Genomic DNA, 25,404 nt, shown 5'->3' with positions numbered 1-25,404 from the left:
AAAAGAGATAGGAGCTTGGAGGAGTTAGGATTGTGAGAGTTGCTTTTGAGGGTTGTTGTGCTGCGATATCTGATTGGAATGTGAGTAGTCCTGTGTTCTTTTACAGTCTTGTGCCTTTATTTTCTGATTTAAATTCTGTCTTGTTTCTTTGGTAATTGTCTAGTCTAGGGGTAGGCAACCTGCGGCTCTCCAGGTGTTGTGAAACTACAAATCCCAGAATGCCTTGCCACCTATCTGCTGGTTATCTACTGGCAAAGCATGCTGGGACTTGTAGTTTCACAACACCTGGAGACCCGCAGGTTGCCTACCCCTGGTCTAGTCCTTTGTCTCTGTTACTTGCGTGTGAGTATGTTGTGAGTGTTTCAGTAGTTAGTCTAGTTTGTCCTTTGTGTTTGTCAGTACTTCACTGTTACTTGTATTTTGTGTCTTACTGGACATTATGGCCAGAGATAGGAGGGGGGCAGAGGGTGAGGAGAGGGAGATGGAGCTGGAGGTGACAGAGGAAGGTGAGGAAGGGTTAGAGGAGACAGGACAGGGCAGGAAGACGAAGTCAGGGAGGAATGTGAGATTTTCTCACAACGAGAATTGTGTGTTAGTGCACAATATTGTTCCCTGTTACAAGACCATTTTAGGGAACCTGGCAGCCCGTACTCCGCTCAGGCGGTGTCATCAATTGTGGTCCCAAATATGTGAGGCCGTGAATGCGGTGGGACCATTAAAGCGGTCAGTGGCTCACTGCCGCAAACGCTTTTCTGATATAAAGCGGAGACTGAAGAAAAAAATGGCTGAGGAAAGGAAGGCAGCTAGGGGAACAGGTGGTGGACCAGCACTTCGTGTGGAATATACCACATATGAGGGGGAGCTGCGGCACATACTGCCCCGGGAAATTGTCGAGGGGGTCAATGTGCAGGACACGGATACACCTTCATTTGGACAACCAGCTGGTGAGTTGTTTGCCATTTTTACTATAACTGTTTTGCAAGTACACATGAGTTTTTCTAAGATTGGATTTGTATTTTAAAAGTACATTATCAAAATATACTGTATACATTTTAAATGATTGTCACTGCGAATACTGTGTGTGCTTTTTCTAACACATCCAGATTCGCCTGTAAGAGACTCCACTACGAGTCCAAGGTCTACTCCTCCACCTTCTGTCAGGGATTCTGCCTGTGAAGAACAAGCAGGTGCGTGTAGTCTGTTTGGGGGTGGAACAATGGTGTTTGAGTTTTTCCTTAGCAAATGTTGGTCTAAATGTTATATGGTTTTCTTTATTTGTTGTTTGCAAATAAAACTTCATGTACTACACAGAGGGAGAACTAAAATAGTAATAGCTTACCCACAAGCACTGTCTTTTAACATTTTGCTGTCAGCACCATCATATTTGTGTATACAATTACTTAGCTTTTCTATCCCCTCACCCAAACACATAGTCCAAATGAGATTGTATTTTCAAAATAAAAGAATAGCATCCTTAAGCATGTCGCATAGGCAGGGCTGCCAAGAAGAATTCAGGGCCCGGGTACAACAAATTCATGGGGCCCCCCTCATAGTGAAAGTTTTTGGGAGGTGTGGTCATGCATTTGGGGGCGTGGCAAATGTGCCATTGGGGCGTGGCTAACATAAAAACCACTAGGCTCTCAATTCGCCGGAGCGTCACATATGTTCAAGCACTCCTGACTTTCAGGACATCTACCACCACAGGGTAGTATACAAACAATGCAGTGTGTACACAAACAGTTCAGTCTTGGCCTACACCTTACATTGGACACAACATTCACCAAAAATTGGTATTGTCCCTACTAGAATCACAACATTTCACACACTGTGCTGCTCTCTCCTACCTGTTCTTCTCACTTTCTCCACCTGTTGCTGCTGCTTTCTTTAGTTGTGGCTTGTCCGGATCCAGAAATGTTGAAGGACCTATTTTGAAAAAAAAATGGCTACATTTAGAAAATTACAGCCAGCCCCAGCGTTAAATCAATAGCACCCACGATTAATAATTAGGCCTTCCTCCAGCCCCAACATTAAAATAATACTATTCACATTTAATAAATAAACCTATTTCCCTTCCTGCAAACAGCCCCAGGAATATCTAATTCCCGCAACCATCACTGCCATTAAATAATTCATAGTCACATTTAATTAGAGATGGGCGGGTCCGGTTCTCCGAGAACCGAACCCACCCGAACTTTGGGTATCCGAGTACCGAGCTGAGCAGCTCGGTACTCTCCCGCCCATTCCGAATCCAAATCGAGGCCGAACGTCATTGTGACGTCGTCGGATCTCGGGACTCGGTTCTCGCGATACTTCAACTTTATAAATACACGCCTCCACAGCAATCCATCGCCATTTGACAGAGGGAGAGAGCAGGGTGTAGTCATAGGCTAATTAGAGCAGGGACAGAGAATACCATATTGTTCTTGCAATTGCTCTAACCAAAATCGCTAGTGCAGAGAGGAGGATAGAGGTTATTATTTTTTCTTCATATTTGGCACTCCCCAGCGCTTTTGGGGTGTCCCCCATAATTGTGCATTAATATTTCTGGCTGTCAAAAGTCATATCTGTCAGCAGTATCTACTAAATAATTTGTAGCACACCTCAGTGTTTTTGGGGTGTCCTCCCTAATTGTGCATTAATATTTCTGGCTGTCAAAAGTCATATCTGTCAGCAGTATCTACTCAATAATTTTTAGCACTCCTCAGTGTTTTTGGGGTGTCCTCCCTAATTGTGCATTAATATTTCTGGCTGTCAAAAGTCATATCTGTCAGCAGTATCTACTCAATAATTTTTAGCACTCCTCAGTGTTTTTGGGGTGTCCTCCCTAATTGTGCATTAATATTTCTGGCTGTCAAAAGTCATATCTGTCAGCAGTATCTACTCAATAATTTTTAGCACTCCTCAGTGTTTTTGGGGTGTCCTCCCTAATTGTGCATTAATATTTCTGGCTGTCAAAAGTCATATCTGTCAGCAGTATCTACTCAATAATTTTTAGCACTCCTCAGTGTTTTTGGGGTGTCCTCCCTAATTGTGCATTAATATTTCTGGCTGTCAAAAGTCATATCTGTCAGCAGTATCTACTCAATAATTTTTAGCACTCCTCAGTGTTTTTGGGGTGTCCTCCCTAATTGTGCATTAATATTTCTGGCTGTCAAAAGTCATATCTGTCAGCAGTATCTACTCAATAATTTTTAGCACTCCTCAGTGTTTTTGGGGTGTCCTCCCTAATTGTGCATTAATATTTCTGGCTGTCAAAAGTCATATCTGTCAGCAGTATCTACTCAATAATTTTTAGCACTCCTCAGTGTTTTTGGGGTGTCCTCCCTAATTGTGCATTAATATTTCTGGCTGTCAAAAGTCATATCTGTCAGCAGTATCTACTCAATAATTTTTAGCACTCCTCAGTGTTTTTGGGGTGTCCTCCCTAATTGTGCATTAATATTTCTGGCTGTCAAAAGTCATATCTGTCAGCAGTATCTACTCAATAATTTTTAGCACTCCTCAGTGTTTTTGGGGTGTCCTCCCTAATTGTGCATTAATATTTCTGGCTGTCAAAAGTCATATCTGTCAGCAGTATCTACTCAATAATTTTTAGCACTCCCCAGTGGTTTGCGCTCAGAATGGATTCAAAGCAGTCCACATATGATCTAAATGAGCAACCAGGTTCTGTCACCAGTCCTGATGTTAGTGTTCCCAGTACGTCATCTGGCCAAGGCGATGTCAAACAACAGAGTGTTTTCAAATTAGTGCAAAAAACAAAAACCAAAAAAAAATTTACTGTATTGAAGCGAAAAAGAAGTGTAACTGAGCAAAAGTTAAGTGACGATAAAAAAAAAATTGCAAGCATGCCATTCTACACACGCAGTGGCAAAGAGAGAATGAGGCCTTCACCTTTGGCTATTAGTGGCAGATCCCAAAAAGTTACCCAGGCTACAATTGGTGCACAACTACTGTTACGCGTCAAAGCTGAGCTGCAAGATACCAGTGAGGCATTACAGGAGAATATTTGCTCTGATTCACAAATGACAACAATCCCTGTGGAGAGTCCATCCAACAGTGGGATGTCTAATCGTGAGCATTCTGCTGATGTGTGCCTTAATAGCCCGAGTGTAGCCGGTGATACCCAAATTGAGGATGCCACTTTGGAATTAGAAGAGGATGAGGGGGAGATTTGTGTAGGCGACGAGGGCGCTAATGAGGATGTTGATGAGGATGAGGTTGTTTGTGTAAGTCCTGCACCAGTGGCAGCAGTTCTGGCACGTGACAAGAAAAAGGCCATTGTCATGCCTGGGCATAAAACAAAAAAATCCACTTCTTATGTGTGGAATTATTTCTACCCAAATCCAGACAACAATTGTATAGCCATTTGTAGTGTATGTGAAGCCACAGTCAGTCGAGGGAGGGACCTTAACCATCTTGGAACCTCGTCTATGTTACGCCATTTAACGAGAGTTCATGGCAAAGTGTTGGGAAAAGCTGAAAGTTCTTCCCAAAAGAATACAAGCACTCCCTCATCAGCTAAGACCCTCCGCTCACCGACATACCGACGGCTACAAAATACACCCACCACACCATCCTCATCAATATCCTCAGTAGCGCTCGGAGTTAGCCCGGCATCCCACTTAAGGCTGGATGACTCCGGCACTATTATTGATTCCTCTGAAGAAAGCGTTAGTCCTGCTGCTGCTGTTGCTGCTGCTGGGGGTGAATCGTCATCCCAGAGGCAGGTGAATAAAATGAGCAGTCCTACATTTCAGCAATTAACTGTGAAACAATCATTTGCGAGGGGAAGCAAATATGACAGCAGTCACCCAGTCGCCAAGCGAATCACAGACGCCATGGCTGCAATGTTAGTGTTAGATCTGCGTCCAATCTCCACAATAAACGCAGCTGGTTTTTCACAGTTAATTGAGGTTTTGTGTCCGCGTTACAGAATTCCATCGCGACACCATTTCTCCCGTAAAGCTATTCCACAACTATACCAAAAAGTGTGTAAAAATGTAGAGATTGCGCTGAAAAATGCCATTCTGCCCACTGTTCACTTAACCACAGATATGTGGACAAGTGGAAGTGGCCAAACCAAAGACTATATGACTGTGACAGCCCACTGGGTTGGTCATTCACCTTCACCAGCAGGAACAGCAGCAGCATGTACACCACTACGTAACATTTGTCACAGGCAGGCCACTCTTTGTATCACCGGCTTCACTAACAGGCATACGGCTGACAATTTGTTACGCAAACTGAGAGATGTGATTGATGCATGGCTTATACCACTCGGACTCTCCCCAGGGTATGTCATTTCAGATAACGCCAACAATATAGTGCGAGCATTACAGCTGGGTGATTTCCAACATATTCCCTGTTTTGCTCACACCATCAACTTGGTGGTGCAGAGCTTCCTACGAAATAACCGTGAGGTGCAGGAGATGCTTTCGGTGGCCCGTAAAATTTCAGGCCATTTCAGGCATTCAGCCACAGCATGTAGGAGATTACAGCAGCTCCAAGAGCAGTTTAACTTGCCCTGCCACCAACTTAAGCAAGAGGTGGTAACTCGGTGGAATTCCACCCTGTACATGCTTCAGAGGATGGAGGAACAGCGCAAAGCCATCCAAGCATATTGCACAAGTCATGACATTGGGAAAGGAGGGGGGATGTATTTCACTCTTGCACAGTGGGGAATCCTTTCAGTGCTGTGCAAGGTGCTGAAACCATTTGAAGTTGTGACATGTGAGGTCAGTGCAGACTCTGCTAGTTTGAGCCAAGTCATTCCTTTAATTAGACTATTGGAAAAGCAGCTTGAGAAAATGAAGGAGGAGCTGAAAGCAAGCAATTCAGCAAAGTATGTTGGCCTTGTCGATCAAGTACTTAATTCGCTTCACAATGATCCTCGAGTTATTAAGATCTTGAACTCGGATCAGTACGTTTTGGCCACTGTGCTTGATCCAAGGTTTAAAACCTACATTGAGTCTTTACTTGTAAATGAGCGAGATGTGAACTTTTGCAAGGAGCTATTGCTCAGCAAGTTGGCCGCTGAACTGGGCCTCGGCTTGACGACGTGTCCTCCTTCACTTTCTCAAGCTGTTGCTCGTAAAAAATTAAATTTCCAAAAAAGAAGCAGGGAAGACACAGGGGGCAGACGAGAACAATTTAACATCTGGGCTGGTTTGAAGGATTTTTCAAAAAAATGTGTCACTTTGCCCATAACTCCATCCAATATGAGTATAAACATGCAAAGGATGGTGGAGGATTACTTTCAAGAGGTAGTTGATATGGAAATGTCAGACAGTCCCTTTCCTTACTGGGAAGAAAAGCAGGCCATTTGGAAACCCATGTACAAACTTGCTTTGCAATACCTAAGCTGCCCACCCTCCAGTGTGTACTCTGAACGAGTGTTCAGCACAGCAGGGAACTTAGTCAGTGATCGCCGTAGAAGGTTACTTCCCAAAAATGTGGAGAAAATGATGTTTATAAAAATGAACTACATCTTCCACGAGGAAGGCCTTCACCATCCAAGACATCCAAGCACTGACTGTTCTCTAATGGCGGATTCAAGCGGCGATGAATTGATAGTCTGTGATGATGACGTACACACTGATGAGGGTGAGGATGAAGCTGAAGATGATGCCGATAACATCTTTTTAAAACTTTCTATGTAAGTGTAGGGTGCAATCTACCCCCAAAGAGGAAAGGGACTTGTGGCATTTCCATATCACATACCATCTTGAAAGGCTGCTGTTAGGGCAATTTATCCTTAAGGGTAGGGTGTCATAGACAGAGTGACCCTAAACTGGCTTTGTCCATTTTTCATAATATTGTACAGTCTATAATGGCTGAATTTTTTAGTATTTTATACAAGTGGAGGGGGGCCTAGAGAGACAGAAACCAAACTGGCTTTCTCCATGTCAATTAATATTGTACAGTCTATAATGGCTGAATTTTTTGGTATTTTATACAAGTGGAGGGGGGCCTAGAGAGACAGAGTGACCCCAAACTGTCTTTCTCCATGTCAATTAATATTGTACAGTCTATAATGGCTGAATTTTTTAGTATTTTATACAAGTGGAGGGGGGCCTAGAGAGACAGAAACCAAACTGGCTTTCTCCATGTCAATTAATATTGTACAGTCTATAATGGCTGAATTTTTTGGTATTTTATACAAGTGGAGGGGGGCCTAGAGAGACAGAGTGACCCCAAACTGTCTTTCTCCATGTCAATTAATATTGTACAGTCTATAATGGCTGAATTTTTTAGTATTTTATACAAGTGGAGGGGGGCCTAGAGAGACAGAAACCAAACTGGCTTTCTCCATGTCAATTAATATTGTACAGTCTATAATGGCTGAATATTTTGGTATTTTATACAAGTGGAGGGGGGCCTTGAGAGACAGAAACCAAACTGGCTTTTTCCATTTCTTTACATATTTAACTATAAGTGTAGGGTGTAATATACATTCAAAGACGATGGCTGCATTGCCAATATGCATAGATGGAGAGGAAGACAATCTGTTTTGTGTGTAGAATAGGCCTACCAACGAAGAATTAAACTGTTTTTTTGGATGATTTATTACCTCAACAATTAGATTACTTGTCTCTAAAACAGTTGGAGCACTAAATTGGGTTAATTTAGGCCCAAAAACATGGATTTTCCCAAAAAATAGCAAAACAAAACCAAACAAAACCAAAACCAAAACCAAAACACGCAATGGCGGTTTTGCAAAACCAAAACCAAAACCAAAACACGACGGTAATCCAGATCCAAAACCGAATCCAAAACCAAAACACGGGGGTCAGTGACCATCTCTACATTTAATAAATAGACCTCATTCTCCCTAAACTCACCCCAACATTCAATAGCCCCCAAACCACCCCATCTTAAATTAATAGTCCCTACTATTAAATTGCCTCACCATCACCCTACAAACAAAATAGCGCCCATTAATTAGCTGCCACCTACCTCACACACACTACATTGCAACAAGCCCCCTGTGCCATTACACACACAATACTGTGCCCCTTCATCACAACTACACTGTACCCCCTTATGCTCACACTGCGACCTCCATGCTGCTTCCCCCCCTTCTTTTTTACTTTGTGCCTCTCTCCCACTTTTTTTCCTCCTCTGTTCCTCTCTCCCACTTTATTTTATTCCTCTGTGGCTCTCTCCTTTTTTTCCTCCTCTGTTCCTCTCTCCCACTTTTTTTTTTATACCCCTGTGGCTCTCTCCTTTTTTTCCCTCCTCTGTTCCTCTCTCCCCAATTTTTTTTCCCTCCTCTGTTCCTCTCTCCCCAATTTTTTTTCCCTCCTCTGTTCCTCTCTCCCCAATTTTTTTTATTCCCCTGTGGCTCTCTCCTTTTTTTCCTCCTCTGTTCCTCTCTCCCACTTTTTTTTTTATTCCCCTGTGGCTCTCTCCTTTTTTTCCTCCTCTGTTTCTCTGTCCCCTTTCTTTATAGTACTGTCCCTCTCTGTTTTCCTCCCCTTGGCTCTCCGTTTCTTTACTTACCTTTTGTCAACTTCTTTCTTTTCTTTTCTGCTCTTCTGTCTTCTTTCTTCCTGCTGGCTGCGGCGCTCCTCACTGACTGACAGGCGTGACTTGATGACGTCAGGCCCGGCAGTCAGTGTGAATGGAGAAGAGGAGGGACACGGCGCCGCGCGATCATGTGAGTATTTTTTTTTTTTTTTTTTTTTATTCTTCCTCCCAGCTCCCAAGAAACCCAAGATCCCCCCCCCCCCGTGGGAAAAAAAAATATAAAAAGTAAAAAAAAAATAGCGCAAGACAGAAAAATTTTTTGAAAAAAAATTAATTAGCAGCGAGGGCCCGGCCCGGGCCCCCTGGCATGGCCGGGCCCGGGTAAACTGTACCCGCTCCCCCCCCTCTCGGCGGCCCTGCGCATAGGACAACTAATCAGGAAGGCAGACATTGGTAAACATTCTGTAGTTGTAAAAGATTATGCTTTTCCGTCCAGTGTCCAGAATGCAATATAGAAACATGTTAAATCCTATATACTTACCTTGGTTTTTTCATATCAGCCAGGTCAGCGGGAGTCCAAGTTGTTGATGCCCCTGTCTCTAACCTCCAGGATCAAACAACTGGGCCTGCGGAACACACAGAAGAGCAGCAAACTGCACCTCCTCCACTGGATACAGGGCGAGAAATGGCCCAATCAATTGCAAAATTCCAGGTATTGCAATCCCAGTTCATGGACACACAAACAAGACATATGTCGCACCCAGCCGTGGGTGTCAGGGCATGTTGGCACTTGTGGTTCTCCAAGTGCCAACATGCCCTGGCTGTCGTGGGTATGCTGGTGCTTGTAGTTATACAAATAGCAACATGCCCAAACTATTTAGGGCAACCTGGCTGGCTGGCACTTGTAGTTCCACAAAACAAAATGGCATCTGTTTGTTTTTTTTACACTCAATTTGCCGTTTATTACCCTACACCTACTGCCCAAGGGTGCAGGAAGAGCTCTAGTGCTATCAGCACTGGGCTGGGTGTCCCTGGGGGGAGGGGGGGGGGGAGGGCGCTTGTTTTTTTCGGTGGACTCCACTCCCTAGGGAATCCAGCCCAGCGCTTAACAGCCTGGGGTTGGTTAGTCATTATGGCAGGGGGACCCCTGCCGATTGCCCCCCTTGCTATAGTGCCTCCAACCCCGGCTGGTTTGCCTAGTGCTGGTAAAGTGAAAATAGGGGGGACCCCATGCAAAATTTTCCCATGATTTTCACGGAACCAGCAGTAGGCTGGCAGCACTAGGGTTAAGACTGAATAGAGGGGGGACCCCACACTTTTTTTTTTTATACTTTTATCTGTTCTTTACTATTTTGACAGCTGCCGGAGCTCCGACAGCATGCTGTTTGAGCAATCTCGCCGCTCACAAGCAGCTCTTTTATTTTGGTCATTTGAATGGCACTTTTCCGACGGTTTGCCAAACCCCTCCATAGTAAAGCCAGCTGTTTGTATGTTCATCATTGTTAAAATCGGGATGGCGATTTTTAAGGTGGTGGTTTTGAAAAAAGTAATTTTTGGCCGTTTGGACGGCGGTTTTGCCTTTAGTAAATCCGGCGATGGCTAAACCGCCGGCAAACTAGCCAAAAATCGGCGGTTTGAGTAACCCGCCTGTTAGTAAATCTAGCCCTTAGACTGTTTGTACTGCAGATAAATGTGCATAGAACTGGGGTCTCAGATCTTGAAAATCACATTAAACGGCTTTGTGGTCGTAGTAGTTTGGTAGTAAAATACTTTTGTTGTGCATCTACTACATTATAAAGGGGAATGGATTCTGTGCAGTTATTACAGACAGAAAAAAAGGAATGAAAAATTCTGTCCAGCATGTTGAATAAGTCAATGGGTACTGCATATTTGGTTAATACTAAGAATACTGGCATAGTCCATGGAGGAAAAAAAACATCCAATAAGCAAATCCTCAAACTGGGAATATCTCATATATGCAGCTGTGACAATTAGTGGGAAGTTTAAGATGATGTACAACACTTTACAAATAAGTATTTTTATATGCTATATTACATAATGAACACAATCTCTTGTTTAGAAGATACAATTCCTGTTACTCAAAAGTTATGTTATGTTCTGGGCAAAATGTGCTCCTGGTTTTGAGTAAATGTCATATTAAAGAAATTTCCCCTACTAGATACATTTTCCTTTGATCAGTGCCATTGTTTGGTTCTGCATATTGTTCAACATTAGGCAACACATTCATTCTTCGGGGATTAACAAAATAAGTTATTTATATGGCACTACAGAAGTGCCTAACATAAGCCTACATATATTACTTACAAAAACAGATATATGGGCACAATTGAGCAAAATAACAAATGCATGGATGCAATTCACAGAACAATTTGAATGACATACCAAAAAAAATCATCACTAGACATGACAAGGGGTATATGCGGTAGATGGACAGTGGACAGACATGAGACATTAAGTAGAGAGGACCTCACCCAGGAGAGCTTGCATCCTAAAAGGGGTGATGGAGAAAGGCATTAGGACCTGAAATGGCAGTCAAGCTATGGTCTAGGGGTGATGGGACAGTGTGGAGAATTCTGCAGTACATACATTTATGCCCAATTTTTCCCACAACCCTATTGCACCAGCTACGAAAGGCCCTGCGGCGCAGCAGTTTAGTACCACTTTTTTCATCCTCCTTGGCGACTTTTGCACAAAAAGCGTTCAGTGTATTTCCCTGGCCCGCTGTCCAGGCGTCCTGCGCCCCTCTTATTCTGTACTTGCGCAGCACACTTTTCCTATACAGGATTTAGGTCCTGGCTGGTTCCCATCTAACCCGGCTGCTTCTTCCTTTCTTTTTAATTACCCAGGCCAGCTATTGGGGTATCCTCCTGGTTCTGGACCTCTTACTGCTTGTGACCCTTAATATGTCTAATTCTCCTTTTTCGCCTAATCCTACTTTAAGCCCTGATGCTTTCCATAACCAGTTTAGAGCTTTTAGCACAGGCTCTGGTCAAATTCAGGGTATTAATGTGGCAGTTGGGCTGATGGTTGGGTTGGTATTCCAGAAGAGCAGCACAATTTTTATGGGGTGGTTCTCTTCTCGGATATAAGCTGCTAGTGAATGGGTAAGTTGAGGTAGGCACACCAAGAAATTTGAAATCTGCCATGAAAAGGCCACTAGCATTTCAGGAAACAGCAAATAAAAAGGTGACTTTTGCCAGAATGTGTGGCACCTGTCCTCCCCCCCCCCCTTTACAAGGTCTGGATGTATCACCAGTAGGCATTGTCACCAAATAAGAACAAGGAAAGTTCAGATTGATACAGCACTTGTCACACCCTCCTGGGATGTCTGTGAATGATGCAATTGCAGATGATGTATGTAGAGTGGTTTATCAATCATTTGAAGACTCTTCACTGCTTGTGCAACAGTGTGGGTCTGGCGCATTGCTGGCGAAGCTTGAGATTGAGTCTGTTTTTAGGCTTTGCCCTTTGCATCCTTCTTCCTTTAAATATATGAGTTTGCATTTGCCAAGTGGGTATTATGTTGACAAATGTCTGCCTTTGGCATGTGCAGTGTCTTGTTCCTTTTTTGAATGTTTTAGCTCTTTTCTTCATCTGTGTATTGTTGCACATTCTGGGGTTGCCCATTATTTAGTTGTTTTTTGGACCGGCCAGTTCTCAGGTGTGCAAAGATATATTGTTTTCAGCTCAGTCATTGTTCTGGGTTATGGGTGGTCTGGTTGCATCAAAAAAAGGCAAAGGGTCCAATGATGCAACTGTTTTACTTGGGTATTGAAATTGATACTCAGGCAAATTGCTGTAGGTTACCCCGAGGATAAAGTAGTGAAACTGAGTGGTATGTTAGATTTGTTTTTGAGGGTACATAAAGTTAAGTTTAAACAGATCCAGTCCCTTCTTGGTCCACTTAATTTTACGTGTAGAGTTATTCCAATGGGTAGGGTTTTCTGTTGTAAATTGGAGAGAGCTACACCAGGTGCAGTCAAAAGGTATAATTTCATTAGGCTCTCTGAGGAAATCATGGAGGATTTAGCTATGTGGAGTGTTTTTGTGCAGCATACAATGGGGTTTGTTCGAGTAGCCCTCCTCATGCCAATAGTGAGGAAATCTAGCAGTTTACTGATGCTGCTGGGTTCGGGGCCTATCTGTACGATGAATAGGATGCCACTCCGTGGCCTCCTTCATGACATCAGAAGGGATTCACAAAGAAACTTTTGCTGTTGGAATTGTTCACAATATATTTGTTGCAGTAGATTTCTGGAGTGATTGCTTATGAGATAGGAATATAATTTTTTGGTGTGATAATTTGGATGTGGTGCACGCCATTAATAACCAGAAGGCGACTTCTCCCCCTGCTTTAAGGCTGCATAGACATTTAGTATATAAATGTTTGTTTTAATATTGTTTTCAAGGCAAGACTTGTTCCAGGGTCTGATAATATTATTGCCGATGATTTATTGAGATTTGTTTGGGGTAGGTTTCGTTACATTGCGCCAGATGCTAATGTTGTTGGGCTCCCTTGTCCCGATTCTCTTTGACAGATTATCATGCCGATATAGAAGACCTAGTGGGGTATGCAGTAGCCCATTCTACCTTGAAGAGATATAGGAAGTCATTAGGGAGTCCTGGTCATCTTGGGAGCTTTTCTGTTCGTCAAATGAAGTTAGAGGTGAGATGGATGAGCAGTGTATTTTTGCAGTGTATTTTTGCTTTTTGTTTTACTTTGGGTAAGTCTAACGCTTTAATGGTAGCAGCCCTTGTGAGTATTTCTTTTTTCTTGCAGTTGAAGGGTCTTTGCTATGTTACTAAATGTATTTTAGTGTGCAAGGCGTTTAAAGGCTGAGCTAGGCTTTCCCCAGTTCAGGATGATAGGAGGAGACCTATTGACAAAGGACTGCTTAGCCGTTTGTTGGTTGTTATGTCCGATAGTTTTGAGACTTCTCTTTTCTTCTTAGCTTTGTCTATGACATTCTTTGGGTGTTTTAGGATCAGTGAATTGGAGGTTTCTGGCAATTTGTCAGCTTGTTCTGGTTTGCTGTATAAAAATGTGGTGTTTAGGGAGGATTACATAGCTTGTAAGATCGGTCTAAGACGGACCCGCTCTGTAAAGGATATTGGATTACTTTGTAAAGAAGTACAAACTCCAATAAATGCCTGGTAAGGTTGTCTTTGTTGTATCAGAGTATGGAGCCAGCACCTTGCAGTAATTGGCTTAGGCATCGAGATGGCTCTCCTTTAAACACAATTTCAATGTAATGCGATATTCAATTTTTTTCAGTTAACCTTGGTTTGAACGTTGCAGATTACGGGTCTCATTCATTTAGAACTGGCGAGGACACAGTCGCAGAGCTATAGTTACTTTTGGTATGTTCCTAGCGATGTTGACCTATGATATGCATCGCTTGTCTTGTTCAAAGGAAGCATGGAGTGATTTCTTGATTTTTGCTCTAATAGGGGGCCTGATTGGCTGGTGGCCTCCTGAGATTTTTGGTTTTACCTCCATACCATACAGTGCATGTGCGGCAAGGATTGTTAATTTTATGTGTACGCTTTGGTGTTTGTTTCATGTCTTCTTTGTCTCTGTTTTTAGGTACATGGCAGAACGTCAAGACTGTTTGGCTTGTGGGACGTTCATTTATTTTTTGGGCCAGTAAAAATGGTTCTGCTCAAGACTCAAGCATTTTCAATCAAGCTAGATCTGTTCGCTGGCTGGGTTTTAGGGGGCTTCGCTGGTTTTCATTGTTAAGTATCCTTTTTGATGGTGAGGCTAAGTTTGGGTGTCCATGAACTTGTTATTCATTTGGGTCAGGAACGATTTGGGCAAGCTGATTGACCTGGATCTGTTTGCCCATATTAAATCAGACTTTGAAGTTATTAAATTCAGATGGCCCTGTGTTTGGTTCATTTGGTCAGACATTATTCCCAGAATAAAGTGGAGATGGGTGGATTACCTGACCAGCATAGACAAGACCAATCCTAAAGTGAAAAGGGCAGAAAGGAAATTAATTGTAGGCCTAGGGGTGCAGTGTTTAGTTACCAAATTCACTCAATTAAGGCCAAATTCACTCAATTCTATCGGGCAGATGGAGTGCATTTGGCAGAAACTGGTGTTGCATATTTTGTCGAGCAAATATATATTGCTCTTTTGTTGGGCATTGAGATGTCATTTTGGTGGCGGGCTTAGGTTCCTGGGGTGAGGGAATCTAGCTATGGCGGAAAGCAGTCCAATCAGCGGCCATAATGACACATTCCGGTGGCGTGTTGGGTACTCTCCTCTAACAGGGATGTTGAATTAGTTATACTGCCGTCTGGATATTTAGGGGACACCGCTTGGGCAGGTGGGCCCCAGCTAATGAGTCAAATTGGGGAGAGTTGGGGTCCACTGCCTAGAAGTATCCCTACATTTTGTTCAAGAAGTTTATGGTTTATGGATATGGCTGAAGGCTGATTGATCTTGCTATTTATTGGCCACCATTTTGGTTAAAATTTAATTTTCAAGAAAATGCTGTGACTTTTCATTCACCAAACAAGTGTTTTGTGTCTTTATTTTATAGTGTTAAGGCAACTCTTATTAAGTGAAATAATAGAAAAGGTCCCCTTTCTAGCTATGGCGGAAAGCAGTCCAATCAGCGGCCATAATGACACATTCCGGTGGCGTGTTGGGTACTCTCCTCTAACAGGGATGTTGAATTAGTTATACTGCCGTCTGGATATTTAGGGGACACCGCTTGGGCAGGTGGGCCCCAGCTAATGAGTCAAATTGGGGAGAGTTGGGGTCCACTGCCTAGAAGTATCCCTACATTTTGTTCAAGAAGTTTATGGTTTATGGATATGGCTGAAGGCTGATTGATCTTGCTATTTATTGGCCACCATTTTGGTTAAAATTTAATTTTCAAGAAAATGCTGTGACTTTTCATTCACCAAACAAGTGTTTTGTGTCTTTATTTTATAGTGTTAAGGCAACTCTTATTAAGTGAAATAATAGAAAAGGTAAAGTGATAAGGTGGCTTAAGGATATCCAGCATGCTGACTTTTTGCATGTATTATACAGTTCAATAGCGTATTTACCTAAATCTATATCTTTTAAACCTGTTACAGCCTAACAAGTGACCGTTGACAATGCCAGATACAAAATAATCCACAAGCAGTAATGGAAACCCTTCTTCACCAGTAAAAGGATTGCTGTATTACCGTCTTACAGTATATCAGGGGTGCATAAAATAGCAACCTTTAGATCTTAGATATATTTTCCTTTAAATATCTTATACTATATTTTGCCTGTGTTATACTATCACTCTTAAAACAATGTCATGTTTAAATGTTATATTCATAATATTGGGCTCACTAGTTTGGGTGCCCTTTTAAGAACTAACTTTAAAAATATGGATCTATAGTTCTTCTATAACAGCATAATGAACACAGTCTTTTCTAACATATGTTCTGCAGCTGGGATATGGTTTTAATCAATTAATAATATGGTTTGATATGTGCGCAGTGCAAGACTCAACCTGGCCTTATTTCCTGGCTTTATATCTGCTCTCTATTATCTGCTCTTTGTGATCAGCTTTATGTTAATATTAAAGGCACAATTTCTAGATCAAAACCCGTTTGCCAGAAAATCTGATTTTTTCCATGAGACGCACAAGTTTGAAGCACATAATGAAATAATGAAAAAACTATTTACTTTGAAAACAATATGTTTTATATAGTTTTTTTTACTGCCTGAATGTAAAAAAGCTACAACTATCAGATTGGCATTTATGAATGTCATGATAGAGATAATGAAATTACAGGCCTGCACACCCTCTTTTGCAGATGTGTAAGCCTGAGCTGGCGTAGATTACCATATGTGTAATTGCCTTTTCAGAACTTATTAAATTGCGGTATTTAACAGTCCCCATAGACATCTATGGGGACTGCTCTGGATTTTGAAAAAAAAATGCAAAGCAGCAGATATATACGATATCGGCTGCGATGTACTGTTAATAAATGGGTAGCAGACACAAGAATACTGATGAGCGCTAGTTGGAGTAAAAAATTGTATGTCTTGATTTATTAAATTAAGATAAAATAGATAATCACATATAGTGACACATATTAAACATGCTAGTATAGGCAAATAATAAAATGCATAAACTAAGATCAATAAATTAAAATAAAATATAAAACCTCCCAATGTATAATGACCCTGCTCATATAAGTTCATTTATCATGTGAACCCGGGTAAGCTTTATCTTTGTTCCAAACACTCATATGGCCAATCTTCCTGTATATCCAAAACCAAATTGTGTTATGCATATTTCATCTTCTTCAAATGAATCCACATAAAACTTTATATATTTATATACGGGGTTCACAGCTACAATGTATTTAACCTTTTAACTGCAATTTATTGCTGGATCCAATACAAAATATATGCTCTTTAAGGAACAGTCTCTATTTAGGAATAAATGGTTCAAATCCGATACATCACTGTCAGGGATAACTTCCCAACATTATTATTAGGAAACAACAGAGTCAGTCCATTTTATGCAACAATAAGAAGCCAAAAGAGTTTCCTTTTTAACTGTCCACAATTATATTCAGTGTTGTGCCTTACTTTCCAGAGAGTATTCAATGTTGTACCTTACTTTCTAAAGAGCATCCAATTTTTGCGGAATTAGGAAGAATCCATAAGACATGAAGTCCATGATGGCGATAAGGCTTGAAAAGCTGGAGAGGTTTATTTCCTTGCCACTAGCAGATACATGACGCGTTTCTTCTCCTCTAGGGTTGGTTTCAATTAGCAGCGATCTCCTCAAACTAATTAATTACAAATTACATTTTATTAAATTTCTACAGCCTACCTTTTCTTATGGCTTTATAATATCATAAAATTAGAATATCTTAAAATACAGCGTTCTGTGTTTTGCATAAACAAAGCATGTGATTATTACTGTCAATCACCACATCAGATTAGAACGACCAATGACTTCAGATGTTCAGGATCAGCTGATCGCATCGGCTTTGATCACATGACCGCACTGAACATTCAGTTATCCTTTATACAGTAGTAAAGTTATACCATATCCATACCTTATACTTTAAATGGTTAAACATTCCATAAACGATTCCTACATTCTCTTAAGAAAGTAGAAGATAAAGAAGAGACCATTTTGGGACATTGCTGTAAATATAACATAAACCCCAATTCCTCTATCATACAAAGCAAATACCTTAAGAATAAGATATAGCAGTGGATTCCAAACATTTTCAGTTCAAGGCACCCTCAGGGTCTCCAAATTTTTTTCAAGCCACCCCTAAGCCAAAACAATTAGCAAGTAGCCCCCACCTTGCTTAACACTGGCCCTGGCCGAGGCACCCCTGTAAGATCTCCAAGGCACCCCAGGGAGCCTAGGTGCACAGTTTGGGAACCACTGAGATATAGTAATAATAGTAGTAAAAAATATATATATATATAACATCATAGTTTCAGAATCAGCTGATCTGTCGGCTGACATCACTAAAGTTCCATTATCCCATATACTGATTATATATACTTTAAGTAGCTAGTCATTCCAAAGCTATTATTAGCATGGTACCTCCAAAGATGTTTATAAAACAAAAGTTATTATTACGGAACTCTGTTAATAAATGTGCACATTACTTAAATGTGCCTTGGTCCCCCAAAACAGCCATTTTCGGGGAATTTAATGAAAAAACCCCCAAAATAAATAGGCCCCAGAGAGACAGAGAGAACAGGCAAGGAAGATAGCAGGAAAGAGTGAAAAGGAGAAAGGTAGAGAGAGAAGAAGAAAAGGAGAGAGGGAAAGAGAGAGATGAAGTAGAGGAAGAGAGTTGCAATGAGTGAATAGGACATAGGTAAAGAGAGAAGCAGAGACAGAAGGAAAGAGAGAGAAACACAATTAAAGAGAAACGGAAAGAGAGCAGTAAAGACAGAGGGAAAAAGAGAGGAACACAGTGAAAAAGACAATGTGAGGGTAACATAGTAGAAGAGTGAAAAGTAGAGAGAGATAGAGAGACAGAAAGAGAAAGAAAGACACAGCAAAGTAGATAGCAAAAGAGTGAAAAAGAGCATGAGAGGGAAAAAAGAGGGAGGGAGAGAATAATAGAAGGAAAGACATAGGAAAAAAGAAAGTGAGGCAAAGCGATCACCCATTAATAAAACAAACAGAAATTAAAAAAAAAAGATAGTTTTAAAATAAAAACACTTTTCCCACATTGTAAAATAGCCAGTAATAACATGAGGTTTACATTGAGAAGGAACATTGGCATCCGAAGAGATGTCATCAGTAGAAGTGGAGAGGTGAGAGCGTCCATGGGAGTTTCACCAGTTTTTGTAGTCATTGACAAGTGTGGTCTATTTACATTGACGACAACAGTAATATACTAGTATTGCTGTTTTGGACCAAATGCTGCTGTTTCTGGTTCTTCTGAGTTTGTATCAACAGAGACAGAACATGAAAGCTTTATATTTGCTAACAGAGAGGGAGGGTGTTGCTCTTTAATCTATTAAAACCATTATTGTAAGAATTAAAGTCAGCATGTTCCACAGAATTTTGGCTCAGTGAGTGGCTTATTTCAGCAATACTTTTTCCTTTCTCATTTAGCTCATTGAGGGAAGACTGATTTCTGTCACCACTCCTGAAAGTACCGATATAATAGCTGAACACATTTGATCACTTACTTGTTGTATTCTAAACATGTTCCCGTAATAAGTGAAGTTAAAGTAGAATATGGGTGTCACGTTCAGAGAGCAATTACTAGCTGATATTGACGCAGCTGAACAAGGAGGCGCAGAGTCTAACGCACCCCCGGTCTTCACCAAGGACCCCCGCAAGGAAATTTGAGCTTCGCTGCAAGAGGGTGCGCAGGTCGCGGTTCTCCGAGACAGATACCAGAGTAGTAATGAGTGGACAGAAGCATAGTCAGACAATCCAGTTAGGAACCAAACGGGCAGCGCGGTACAAGGGATGATCCAAAGAATAGTCAGAGGTAGGCCAGAAGTCAGGAAACCACATGGAGGTCAAAAGTACAAAGGGAAATCCACAGAGAGGTCAAACTGATACTCGGGTCAATAACACTGGAAGCAGGAACTATCAAACAGGGAACTGGAGCAGGAGTGAAGCCAATACTCTGGCACCCTAGTGGTGCCAGAGTCTCCTATAAATACCCCCTAGGTGACGGCTGATAGGCGGGCAGTGTGTCGGCGGTCAGAGATGCTGACCGCCGTGAGGCAGCTGCCTAGGTTCCCTGTTGGCTAGCAACGGAGCACCAAATTAATGGCGTGCGCAATGAAATGGCGCAACAGGACGCTGATCGGCAGTTACAGGCGGCCGCCTCTCACACCTACCTATTGAATAAACTAGGGGCCAGAAGATTAGCTAGATTTTTTTGACTGTTCTAATATGACTGTTTGCAATCTTTTCAACCGGCAATGGGTTTGTTCTTATTTAGTTTGTAGTATTGCTGTATATAATAACTGATGATGATGATGATTGCTGTGTTCTGATTCATTTATGTCATCAGTATCTGATACTAAACACTTGATGCTTCATTTCTCACAAACACGACATAAGGTTGTAAAGGATAAATTACAGCCAAGTCCGGCAAAGTACTTTGGAGTTTGGTATCATTCTGTCCACAATTGCATGAGAACGTTTCTGGTATTATTTATGTAGTGTTCACACATTGCAAATGCTAGTTATAAATAATATCACTTTCCATACACCAAATATCAAGTGCAGAGATGTCATAAAAGAAACAGTTTATACAGATCTAGAGTAGGGAGCCTGAAGAAGGACACTTGGCCACCTCAAAGAACAATGGCCAGAGGAATCAACCAATGGGAAGGGAGTACTTTGGAGGTCATGACACATTGACCTATGAATGTGGACCTTAATACTGTAACTATGTATCTGTGGGATGTCACTGCATTTTACAACTGGACACTGTATAAATTATTCACCTCTGGCTTTAGAAACCAGAGCGTTCTTTTAGAAACTTGTTTTGGTGCCAACTGCGCAAGCATATGCATGCAATACTTGTCCTGTAATCTATTTTGCGAATAAAGCCTTTGTGCTTTGGAACCACAGTGATTGCATTGGAAAATCGTTATTGCATACAATACTATGGATGTAACAAAAACAATGTTTGAATCTGTCTCCTTTTGATAGCTGCAACTATGAATATTATTTGCAATTATAGGTAGGGTGATATCTAGAAAATTAATAGTGCTATTATTATTATTATTATCATTTATTTGTTAAGCGCCACAAGGTATCTGCAGCGCCGCACACAGTACTAACAGTAGACAATACAGGGTGTAACCATGCAGAACAATGAACAAAAAGTACCAATACTTCAGAAACTCCGGCTAGTCATCTGCAGTAAAAATGGAGCGGAAGAACAGGTATGGAGACAGGAGGGGAGGGGGCCCTGCTCATACGAGCTTACATCCTAAGGGAGGGTAAACAGACCAGGCACAAGAGGAGCCAGTTGAGGCAAGAGGAGTGAAGGGAGGACGAGCAAAGGGAGGAGATGGGGGTTAAGTAGATGGTTGGTAGGCTTTGAGGAAGAGGTGAGTTTTGAGTGCACGTTTGAAGGAGCACAGAGTAGGAGAGAGACGGATGGAATGAGGGAGGTCGTTCCAGAGAAGGGGGGCTGCACGGGAAAAGTCTTGGATTCTGGAGTGGGAAGAGGTGATAAGGGTGGAGGAGAGGCGGCGGTCGTTGGCCGAGCGCAGGGAGCGGGCAGGAGTGTGAATGGAGAGGAGGTTAGAGATATAAGGGGCAGTAGAGTTGGAGAGAGCCTTGTAAGTGGTGGTGAGGAGTTTGAAAAGGATTCTGTAGGGGAAGGGGAGCCAGTGTAGGGCAAGGCAGTGAGGGGTGGCAGAGGAGGAGCGGCGTGAGAGGAAGATGAGTCTTGCGGCCGCATTGAGTATAGAGCAGAGGGCGGAGAGACAGGAGTGGGGGAGGCCAGTGAGGAGGAGGTTACAATTATCAAGGCGGGAGATGATGAGTGCGTGGATGATAGTTTTGGTGGCATCCTGAGAGAGAAAAGGATGGATGCGGGCAATGTTGCGTAAATGGAAGCGACAGGCTTGGGCAAGGGAATGAATGTGGGGGGCAAAAGAGAGAGAGAGGAGTCGAGGGTGACACTCAGGCAGCGAAGTTGGGTGACAGAGGAGATGGTGGTGTTGTTGACGACAATAGAGAGGTCATCGTGGGATGGGTGTCTGGGTGGAGAAAAGACAATGAGTTCAGTTTTAGAGATATTGATTTTGAGAAAGCGCTCGGACATCCAGGAGGAGATGGTGGAGAGGCAGTCGGATACCCGAGCGAGGAGGGTGGAGGAAAGATCAGGAGAGGAGACATAGAGTTGAATGTCGTCAGCATAAAGGTGATACTGAAGACCGAAGGAGGAGATGAGAGCACCAAGGGAGGAAGTGTAGAGCAAAAAGAGTAGAGGGCCAAGAACAGAGCCCTGCGGGACTCCTACGGGGAGAGGGTAGAGGGAGGAGGAAGAACCAGACGTGGATACAGAAAAGGAGCGATTAGCGAGGTATGAGGTGAACCAGGCATGGACAGAACCAGAGAGGCCGAGAGAGAGAAGAGTTTGCAGCAGGAGGGGGTGATCCACGGTGTCAAAGGCTGCAGAGAGGTCAAGGAGAATGAGAACGGAGAAGTGTATTAGTGTTGAAATATTGTATAAATTGTGAAAGCAAATGGAAATCCATCTTCCAAATGAAAAACAATCTCATATAGAGGTTGGCAAAGCTTGGGGTGAACCAAGTTCCCATTGCTGTGCCAAGAGTCTATAAATAATATGACTCATTAAATAGAAAATAGTTGTGTGACAATATAAAAGCTATTGAAAACAATAAGAACTCATTGTGGTCTTCTGATGTCACTCAAATAGATAGTTTCTAATTGCTTGTAAACCTTTCTCATGAGGTATGTTATTGTATAGTGATTGTACATCACAGGTTAAAAATTGATAATCTGCTTTCCATTTTATCGTGTGAGATTTTACATATGATTGTAAATAAGTGTTAATATAAAAGTAAAGATTTTCTGTAAATGACCCTTCACACAATATAATTCTACACTTTGTTTTCAGTACTTTCCTTTTTACTCACACCTCTCTTTGGCTCACTTCTTATCTTCTTCTCTTCTTATACTTACTTCACTTTTAATCTGCTTATATATCACTTTGTCCGATTATCATTCTGTCCCTATTTTTCTCTCTCAGTCTATGCAGACACAGGGATCTCTCTCCCTCAGAAGTCTAGAACTTTCCTATTCCCACTGCCTTCTGGGAGTTCACAGTTATTACCAAAGTCAGTGGACTTGTTGCTATGCCACACACTCCTCCTTCCTGTTACTCCCGGCAACCACCAACCACTCCCAACTGTCACTTCTCCCTAAAGAAAATATATATATATATTTTTTAAATCTTTATAAACACTTTTAACAATTAACAAAATAAATTAACAAATTAAAAACATAAAGATACACCCCAGGGTACTCAGATATTGGGGCACCACATGTACTGCCGCCCACTAGACACCAATGATAAATAGGCCCTGAAATCTTGATCTGCTATAGTACACAAAGGGCTAGATTTACTAAGCTGCGGGTTTGAAAAAGTGGGGTTGTTGCCTATAGTAACCAATCAGATTCTAGCTATCATTTTGTAGAAGGTACTAAATAAATGAAAGCTAGAATCTGATTGGTTGCTATAGGCAACATCCCCACTTTTTCAAACCCGCAGGTTAGTAAATCTAGCCCAAAGTTTACTAAACCCCAAAGTTGAATTTCCAGATATGAAGCACAAGGTAAAACAAAGTGTTAAACTTACATCCAACTGCAGCTTTGTTAAAAATTCTCTACTCCACCATTCCTTTACAGACAGCTGAAGCTCCTCCATCTTTATGATGGTGCCCTGATGGGATCTAATGCAAGTCGAAAAACTGAAATTGCAGTCATGTGTTATGTCAGAGGATTGGCTCCGTCTCTCTCAATAAATCCAACATTCCACACAAACAAGTCTGCCAAACTGTCAATACCTCTGGTCCTAATCGGGTAAAGAAGCACATTGCTCCTAACTTGGCAGCCTGTTGCAGAGCAGTTGATGATAGACGGTGGACATATTTAGTTAAGTTTACATTAAATAAGTAAATAGTTATTTCATGTAAAATATTCAGCTTAGTAGCAAACAGTATTTCATAAATAAATGTTACAAACCTATTAATTAGTGTTTGTATTTTTTTGTTATTTTAATTTTCTTTTTTCACAGTATAATAAACAGGCACCATTTGGCATCAGGGGGGTGGATCAGGGCAATGAGTGCTAGTTTTGAGCCAATTTTACTCTATTATTTCTCCACTCAGCACCAGGGACCAGACTGCAGCTCCCATAACTAGTGTCATGACTGTATATTTACACCTGCCTCTATCACACAATGAGTGATAGGTTAGGGTCCTAACACTAAAGAGCTTTAAGTCTATGCTGTCATCCAGCAATATAGGTGTGAGTTGATATTGATCTGCTTCACACCACTCCAGGTGGAATTTATTTTATTATAACTACTAAAAAATGCAATTTCATTACTCCATCACCTACTGCTAGACATACTCACCCTGGATCCTCAATGGATAAGGGGGACTCCAAATTAGGACTTTCAGCACAAGACTGGAGAGCTGATAATTTTTATTTATATACTTATTTTCAATTCATTACGTTTTAACACACAAATTTACAGATAACCATCCATTTTGGCAATGGGCTTACTGTACAGACTGCATGCATTACTAACGGATAGGAGAGTGTTAGTTTTGCAAGGTTAATAATTAAATTAGCAAAAGGAAAGTTGACTGTGTAAATTTGGAAGCGTTCCCTTAATATGCACAGAGCATTTGGGCTCTGACGTCTGTACTGAAATTTGATGTGCTTATTGTAAAGAAAAAAACAGGCATTTTAATCTTGAAGAAGGAGGAAACCCTCTTTTCCTGCTGAATTGACGTTATACAGTCAATAACCCATTGTATTCACACCCTTAAAAGCTATTAATGTTTGATTCAGATAATTCTGCCGCTACATACGTATGTGCCTCCTGTCTTTATCTGCTGATCTTTTTTCCAACCAAACTATCGGTGCCAGTATGTCCCATAACAGAAGGGTGGGAGAGGAGCATACAACAGTGTAAACAAATATGATTACAAAAAGGATATTTACAATTGCTACCCAAACTTTCAATTTCCTTGGTAGACATTGTTCAGCGGAACAAGCTGTCAAAAAGATCAGGGTTCTAGAAATGGGAACATGCTGTGTTTAGCCTGCAAGGGAAAAGTAATGCTAGAATTCGAATTTATTTGCTTAACCTGTTTATTTTTGCAAGTATATCCAATCCCTTAAAATTCCTTAGCTGGTCTGCAGGCAATAATTAATACCATGTTCCAGCAGCTAGCACAAAGTAATTATTCCTTATTAAATAAATGTTGTACTTGTACATTCTACCGCCTGTTGGCCGGATAAAGCTGCACATTCAGTTTTGATTTGCACTGTCATGTATCTATATTGGACGTTTTATAAACGCCTCTAGTCATATAGACTAAAACATGCCATATTTACTCATAATAAATTGGACTAGCTAAACAAAACATTATTGTGAACTAATTTATGTGGGCTCATTTGAAATTATAAACATATACAAAAGTGACCATCAACAGAGGAAATATGATCTTTAGAAGGTTTACTTGAGGTCCTCAAGAATAAGAAAAATACATCTCACTTATGCCTTGTCCTGATGTGAAATTACTATCTATGAAACTGATGTGAAATCACTATCTATGAATCTGATGTCAAATCACTAACTATGAATCTGATGTCAAATCACTATCATTGTGCTTTCACA

General features: G+C 41.5%; 1 long non-coding RNA gene across 1 annotated transcript in view; it reads left to right on the top strand.

Moving 5' to 3' along the window:
- The first annotated feature begins 1,104 nt into the window (after positions 1-1,104).
- Positions 1,105-25,404, top strand: part of LOC142160287 (uncharacterized) — a 30,536-nt gene continuing 6,236 nt past the window's right edge. The window contains exons 1-2 of the long non-coding RNA XR_012693135.1: positions 1,105-1,187; positions 9,030-9,181. This is a non-coding gene — a long non-coding RNA (uncharacterized LOC142160287). The remainder of the gene's footprint in view (positions 1,188-9,029; positions 9,182-25,404) is intronic.

The sequence above is a fragment of the Mixophyes fleayi genome, chromosome 6, assembly GCF_038048845.1.
Source record: "Mixophyes fleayi isolate aMixFle1 chromosome 6, aMixFle1.hap1, whole genome shotgun sequence".
Classification (NCBI taxonomy): Eukaryota; Metazoa; Chordata; class Amphibia; order Anura; family Limnodynastidae; genus Mixophyes; species Mixophyes fleayi.
The sequence above is the reverse complement of the archived record's forward strand: the minus strand, read 5'-3'. Positions and strand labels throughout refer to the sequence as shown.